At 35.2% G+C, this 7,950-nt stretch overlaps 1 pseudogene; it reads right to left on the bottom strand.

Annotated features, from left to right (window-relative positions):
* Positions 1–3,308: 3,308 nt before the first annotated feature.
* LOC119537076 lies at positions 3,309–4,188 on the bottom strand (annotated as a pseudogene).
* Between the last annotated feature and the right edge of the window lie 3,762 nt (positions 4,189–7,950).

The raw sequence follows: 7,950 nt of genomic DNA, 5'->3' as shown, positions 1-7,950 counted from the left end.
TTGGCATCAGGGCTACGTACAGCTTAGTTCATTGACTTCCTTAAGATTAATAATGCTTTGATTCATCAACACTGCCATTGTCATCAAAACTAAAACAACAATATTTTATTAAATTCTGAATACTTCATATGAAATATTTCATTTATGCATCAAAACAATGAGAAAGGTGCTAATATAATTCTATTTTACCAGAGGAGAAACAATGATTAATTAACATGCCAATTTCATACAGTTAGCATGTAACAGAAAAATCAAGGATTCCAATATCAAAGTTCAGCCTCCCAAGCTGTACTGTCTTGCTGAAATTTAAGTAAATGCTATATATATTTCAAGCCAAGGAAATGATTCAGAAATCCATGGGTCAAGGAAATATTCTTTCATCTCTCACACTGATTTTTGGTATTGGGTTTTAACTCCTTGTGAATATTTGGATACGCATCTATCATTTACATTGTCACACTAATATGTTTTTTAAAATGTATCTTGAATCATTTTTCCTTCTTCTTAAATGTTATTAATGTTTCCACATTGTTTGTAAAATAGGTCTAGACCTTGTTAGTGTGACGTACAAACCTCTCCAATATTGGCATAAAATAGTTTGTATGCCAAACAGCAATTTTGACACACTGCATTTCTGAAAAAGAACGATGCAGCTTCAAAAATCCATGGCTTTCTTCATCTAGCTCCATCTTTAAAAAACACTGTTTCTCATCTGACTTTGTTTCCCTGGAGAAGATGTATTCCTCTTCCATAAGACATCACCTTCCATGAGAAGTCCTGACATTCTTCCTTGGATTCCCCACTCACATTTTACATACTTATTTCAAAAAATAGAAAGCATTTAATTGCATTTATTTTGCTCTATGTGTGTCTTCACCTTTAATCCTTGGATCCAAAGAATACTTCTTGTTCATACCTGTATCCTCAAAATTGAAAAATGTTTTTCAGATAGAGGAATCTCCATAAATATTTATTCAATAAATTAGTGAATAGAAAAATTCAGTTGTATAATAACGTCAAAATATTCCTGCAGTTTGGTTTACCTGCCATCTGATACATAAAATATGATGGCTTCCTTGACACCAGTGCTTCAGTCTACAACTTTTATTAAACAAAACCTCACTTGCTTTTCACCCCTAAAGCTGAAACTACTCCTGTCCTTTCCTTTTCTTCGGTGAATACCCAAGATTATGCATCAATGCTTCCTCCTGACATTGACTAAATCATTAGATACTCTTGAACATGCTTCTGATTTTTTAAGAAATCAAAATGTCATTTTTCAATGAATGGAAGAATACATAATGCTGATATTTGTCCCTGTTGTTCAAGCTGCCATGGAAATAGCCTTCTTAATGCCTTTAATATCCTACTTGGTTTGACGTAAATACTGGATATTTGAACAAAGTCTCCCCAACCTCTATCATTTTCTTTCTTTCCTACTCCTTTATAATGTCATAAGGGCCCATCAATTTTGGAGCTCAGATTCCTTAGGACCTTCAGAGAAGTGCTTTGTGTTTGTAGGAGATTATCTGAGAAGCGGGTCATTAGCATCTAGGTGAGAACCCTGACCATGAATGTTAATAGCACTGGGGGTTAAGGGATTGATCCTCATAAATTCTGAACCTCCAGGAACTCAGCTGATTGATTAGCAAATCGCTTTACACTCAGACTCCAGTGAGCCTGTGTTGGAAGCTATTTCCTTGAATTCAGATCCTCAGCTATTAGAAACCGTGTGCTTTCCTGATGGATAAATCTCGGGAGCTTATTATCGGAACTGTTTTAAGAATCATTAGAGCATTTCTCTCATTAAAACTCCACTTTGGGGCAAGACAGTTCCTCTCACCCTTGTTTAGTTCCCATGACAACAGTTTAATCTTCCGTTTGTTTTTCATTGCTTATTAAATCTTTTCATGTGTCTTTCTAGCTCAAGCATACTGTATTTATGACCAAAACAAGCAGAAAAGCATGTTGTGTTTATAGTTTATACAATGTCATTTCAGACAAAACATATATATATATATATATATATACACACAACAAAAGTATCAAACACAAATTTAAAAACTCAAATTCTAACAAAACTATTTAAATTGGTTTGTTGATACAGTCTAATTAGAATAATAAATAATCAACTGGAGGTTTAAAGAGAAATGGGTAGAATTAAAACAGGTAGTCAATAGCATTTTGCAAACAGATTCTTATCTGTCCTGAGCACTAGATTTTGATATGTGGAGGTGGGGAAATGGTGGAGCCCAGCAGCATGTTCTATTTGTTTTGGAATATACCCAGTCCTAGGGATACCAGTTGTAAAACCAAAACCTGCTACTTTTAAGGAGCAGCATAATGTATTTGTTATGATGAGGGGTATACATACCTGGTTTCTGTCCAAATTCGACACTTGCTCTGAGAGCTTCAGAAATTTACCTTATCTATCTACTATAAAATGCACATATTGTCAACTCCATTTACATATAAATAACCTTATATTTTGATTATGATGGGGAAAGGCAACATTGAGTATAAATTTCATAGCAAAGCATCTGAAGGATAGTAGAAAAAAGCTCCTACTTTGAAGTCTAAATATGGTTTGGAATCCAAATATTTGGAATATAAATCAAGATAGTGCTCAAATATTTAGCCCAATACCACTCAGCACTAATTTATTGGATTTTCTCTGTCTTCCTCCCCTTCTCAAAATAATGGAAATAATTTAGTAAAGCCTAATTCTTAGAGTTTCATGCTTTGGTGAACATTCCACACAATGAATTTTGTGAGATATCAATGAATCTGAACATATCTGACTATAGAGCTCACATTTTAACTATTTTAACTTATGCAGTAGGTGCAGACAAAAATTACTGTACTTTCCTGACTTCATGCTGTTGGTCCACTATTTGCAGATTGCAGCAGGACTTTTATATTTCAGCAGAGTTTCCGCTTATCTATAAAAAACTCAGTGAATAACCACTCTCACCTCTCAGCTTTGCATAGGAAAAATCAATGTGGGTAAAGCACTAAAATATATTTCTTTTTTCCAAGAGTTATCTTTACATATATTTAAGAATAAATTAAATATCCAATAATAGGGTGTCTAAAAGAATTGATGATATCATTGCTTTAAATATATTTTCAAAATCTTTAAGTGTTTTAGGAAAATGTGCTGGAAATATTGGTAGATGCCATCCTTTTAAGTGTGTTGAGGGTTTTTAAATGGATTTCATCTGTTCCTATCCTCATTGAAGGAGAATTATAAAGTGTATGTGTGTGTTTTATTTGGAAATATCTGGTATTTAGCATTATTCTTCATTTTAGCAACATGTGTGAATGTGGGAGAACAGCAAAATCACCCACCCTTTAATCTGTTTGATTTTCACCCCATAAATGATGGGGTTGAGTATAGGAGACACCACCACAGAGAGATTGGCCACTACAATGTGGATGTGGAGAGGAATAGCCTTGCCTCCAAAGTGATGAGCAATAAATGAAAAGTCTGGAGTATAGAATATGAGTAGGAAAAAAATGTAGGAACCACACATGTTGAGTGCCTTGAATCTGGCAGCTCAGGAAGGTAGGTGAAACGGCACAGAGGGTCATTGTGGAAGACATAATGATGAACACTATGTCCAGACCAGTAGAGAGTAGGGGCACAGCCAGATCATAATGATGTTGACACTGATACTATCACATTCGCCCATGTGCTCACAATAGGAATGAGGAATGATGTTTCTCCTACAATATATGAATTGATATACCAGGAAGATGAATGGAAAACAAATAAAAAATTTGTGAACACGGTGACTATGTCAATCTTCTCATTGACTGAAGATGTTAAGCTTGTGGTATATCTCAGTGGGTAACAGATGACCACAGAGTGGTTGAATGCCATGGCCAGGAGAATGGCAGATTCTGCCACAGAAACAAAACGTATGAAGAACATCTGGGATACACAGCTACCAAGGGATATATCTATGGAATGGAACCACAAGATGGTCAACATCTAGGGGGTTGCTGCTGTGGAGAGCAGGACATCTGCTAAGGCCAATATGAGAATAAGAGATACATGGGCTCATGGAGACCTTTTCCGGCAACAATCTGAAAGACCAAGAATATATTGTCTACAACAGGCACAATGTAAGAAGAACAGATAGGGATAGAGATCCAGGTGTGTGAGCCTTCCATTCCAAACATCTTGGGAATCACTCTGATTGTTTAAAAGTAGAAGCCATCTGTGGATGTCTATTCCAGACCTAGTAGCTTTAATGAAAGATGAGGGCTAAGAATTCGGGACACTAACATAGGCTGGATGATGTTTGGTAAAATTTTTTTCAGTATGTTCTTCTCTATGAAAAGACAGTAAGATAGATTAACTAATTTAAATTACACCATTACTCCTTACATGGAATGATTAATTTTTGTACCTTGAAAAAAAATAGTTACTACGTGGCATCACATTTTGAATACGTTAACACATTTAATCTTCACAAAATCCTGTTAAAAAGTATCCAAGGCATGGGTGCTATTATAATTTTCACAGATGAAGAAACTAAGACAGAAAGACTTTCAGACTCTTACCCAAGGTCCCAGTGGACTAAAAAAATCAGATAGAATGAACCTGAAAGTTCTATAAAATTAAGCTAACTATAAAAACATGGCAGCACATTTTTACTCACAATATCCCTGAGGAAAATAGATAGACATGAAATTGAATTATACTGCTTAAAGAAGAGGCAGGAGATATAGGTTTTGTTAAGATAAATATCAAATAATGTCATGCATGTCCACTTCAACATTGGTTTACCACTGACTTGATGCTAAGCCCTATGCAGGGCAGCGAAGGCATACTGGTAAATGAAAGTTATCCCTCTCTCCTAGTCAATCCACTCCTCAAAATTGCAGGATAAGATATCAAAAACTTAAACTGTTTGCATTGTCAAGCAGAGCTAGGTCTTTAAATATACTTGTCCAGCATGTAGTCAAGGAAAAATATTCTATATTGTGCTACTTTGGTCACTAATTGAAAATTAGACAATATGTTTTGTATTTCTGTGTATAAACTCAGCAGCAAATAACTTAATGTCTTCACATTGTAAAGCAGGATTTCATAGTCCTTCAATAAAAGTATGGGAGACTATCTACCAACTTTTTCTATGATTCTAGAGGAGTCTGGGTAGGAATGAGGACAATGTTGGGATAAAACACAGAATAAGAGATACAACACTATGCTAGGTAATATATCTAGATGTGCACTTATAAACTTCTAAATATAAGCATAGGTATAGGCATAGATACAAAAATATATGAATGATCAGTGGTTCCTATCCTACCCCAAACCCCATTCTCAAACGAAAACTGGCTAACTTCAGTTTCAGTTCAGTATACTGATCATCACAGTATAGTTTTGTCATCTTCACATTTGTTTTTATTGTGCTCAATATCCTGATCCCTCATTTTATATGACTGAAAAATTTTGACCCATTTTTTGAGTAACAGTTTAGAATATATAATACCCATATGATCAGCCAATTTAGAATGTCCCTTAAATTGGTATTTGGTTCTTTAAAATTGTCATAATAAAATTTTGAGATGCTTAAGTTTGTGAACAACTTTAACTATATAATCTGATTGTTTAATCATTTAACATCTCACTGAAATTAATTGTTTGAATTTTTAAAATGTGATTTAATATGTTGCAAAGAGGGAGAGAGACATTTAATTTTGGAGCATATCTGAATCAGATCTATTACAGAGATATGTGTGATTGTAGTGTGGGTACGGGGGATTCTACTTAGTAGGGCTACATGAGAGCATTGGGGAGGGGGAGAGAGGAGTCTAAGTCATGGAAAGGAACACAGAAATGGAGATGGAAGGGAGCCACATACAATTGGATTTAAATACTAGCTAATTCATTTTCTTAATGCATGACCCTTGAAAAATTACTTATTTTGAGCTTTAGTTTCCTCACTTGCAAAATACCTAAAAATTAGCATTAATTAAAAATGTTTCAATTTTAAAGGTAATATTTCAGTATGGCTGCTACATATATTTCTATCCCAAGAATAGATGACTTCTTATTCCATACCTAGCCCAGCACCTGATATATAATGAACACTTAGCAAATTATAGGGTAATTTATATATAAAAACATTATTTTGAACTAGCAAATCTTGTTTAACCACTGAGCCTTCTTTGTAACTACTAGGATGTATATTTAAAAACAAAGTTCATTGCATTTATCCACAGTTTTCATCTGAATATCAAAGAAAACTAGCCTTTGTCTAAGCATATTCTAGAGAAAAAATATTTGTGCTGTTTGCAGATGACCTGTTTAATAAAAGAGTACCAACAGATTGCTACAATTGCAGACCACTATCCTCTGGGTCAGGACTGAGGAAAATGCAAGATGAGTAAGTTCCTTGAAGAAGAAGCAGCTTCTTTAGTTTCTAGACTTTTCTTTTTCTGATGTCTGTGTCTACTTGTCTTCACTGAGCATAATTTGGTTAACTTACTTATATTTTCTAGAGTCCTGAAGATAGTTAACTGGTTGAGAGGAGAAAAAAAATAAAGGCAAGGAAATGGCCAAAACACAGATAGGAATTCTGGAACTGTCTATTTAGATCTCCTTCTAGGTACCTCTCATGCTGTCTTCACCCCTAGAGGATTAAATTTTTATTCCTGAAAAAGAAGAAGATGGCTGAATTCCTCCAATGTAAGAAGCACTGGTTTTTGGTATATAGACTTCAGGGAGAAGCACCCCTATTTTCTATAATTTGTGAACCTATTTTCTCTGGCAAGCACTCTTAGACACCCAAGTTAACACATATTTGCAGCTAAATATCCAGCTGTCCTTTACATTTCAGAGGCCAAATCTTGTGACACCCATCTGCTCTGGGAGGGCATCAGCAAATATAGGTTTCCAGTGTCACAAGTGGGAGAAGAGTTGTGTACTTCTTAAAAGGAACCTAAAGCTTGACTCTTTTGAATTTCTCTCAAAAATTTAAGGCTCCTTGGCTTCTCCTCTCTTTCCTTGGTTACATGGTGGACATTAGTCAGCATCAGAGGAGTTCAGAAATGATGTCAGCTACTCTATGGATCCCCTTTGTCCTTTGAAGAATAATTTAATGGGTAGTTACATGGAGAAAAGAAGGGGTAAAAACAAATTCCAGGATATTTAGGGGATACAAAACTGAATCCATGCAGATGAATGAGATGTGTGGAAGAATAGGTTTTCTTATTAACTTCTGTCTTCCAAATGTCCATGACTGGAAAGGACTCTCTGAAAACTTTTATCACCTATATTAATAAAACTTGACTATAAATAAAATGATTGACCATCGTTAGCTGACCTTTGCTGAAAGACCTATGCTAGGCAAGTACCCAAGTTCCCCAATAAGTTATCTAGACATCTTCATATTATTGGCAGAAAAAGACCTCATTCTCTTAATACACAAGTCTGAAGTGCTATATGGAGAGAGTTCCACAAAATATTCCCTGCATTTCAAACGATCTTGAAACCATAAATGATGGTTACTTAGATAGCTTCTCTTTTTGTTTTGGGTCAGGGAAAGGAACAGAACCTATCCTCTCACCTATCCTGGGAAAAGAAATTAAGGAAACCAAGGTATCTAAGGAAAAAGGACTGAGGGATGATGTGAGAAATTAGGTGACATCAGTAGTTTGCTTCTCCATCTGATTGGGTGGAAGCTGTAAGCTCTGTTGTTAACTTATTCTGACACTTTCAAATGTGGGGACTCAAAAACTCCAATCCCCCCACCCCCACCCCAAAAGACTCATGTGTCCTTTCTTTGATCAAAAGATTTTGGTAGATAATTATTTCAGGTATGAAAAATAGACAACAAAGCAGTTTAAAGTCCACCTCCAGTAATATGCTAAGCAGATGGAGCAATCATTATCCATGGCCTTCTATAATTTAATTTCCCTTACAGAGGTCAA

Source organism: Choloepus didactylus, chromosome 6, assembly GCF_015220235.1.
Source record: "Choloepus didactylus isolate mChoDid1 chromosome 6, mChoDid1.pri, whole genome shotgun sequence".
Lineage (NCBI taxonomy): Eukaryota > Metazoa > Chordata > Mammalia > Pilosa > Megalonychidae > Choloepus > Choloepus didactylus.
This window is presented reverse-complemented; position numbering and strand designations above follow the sequence as displayed.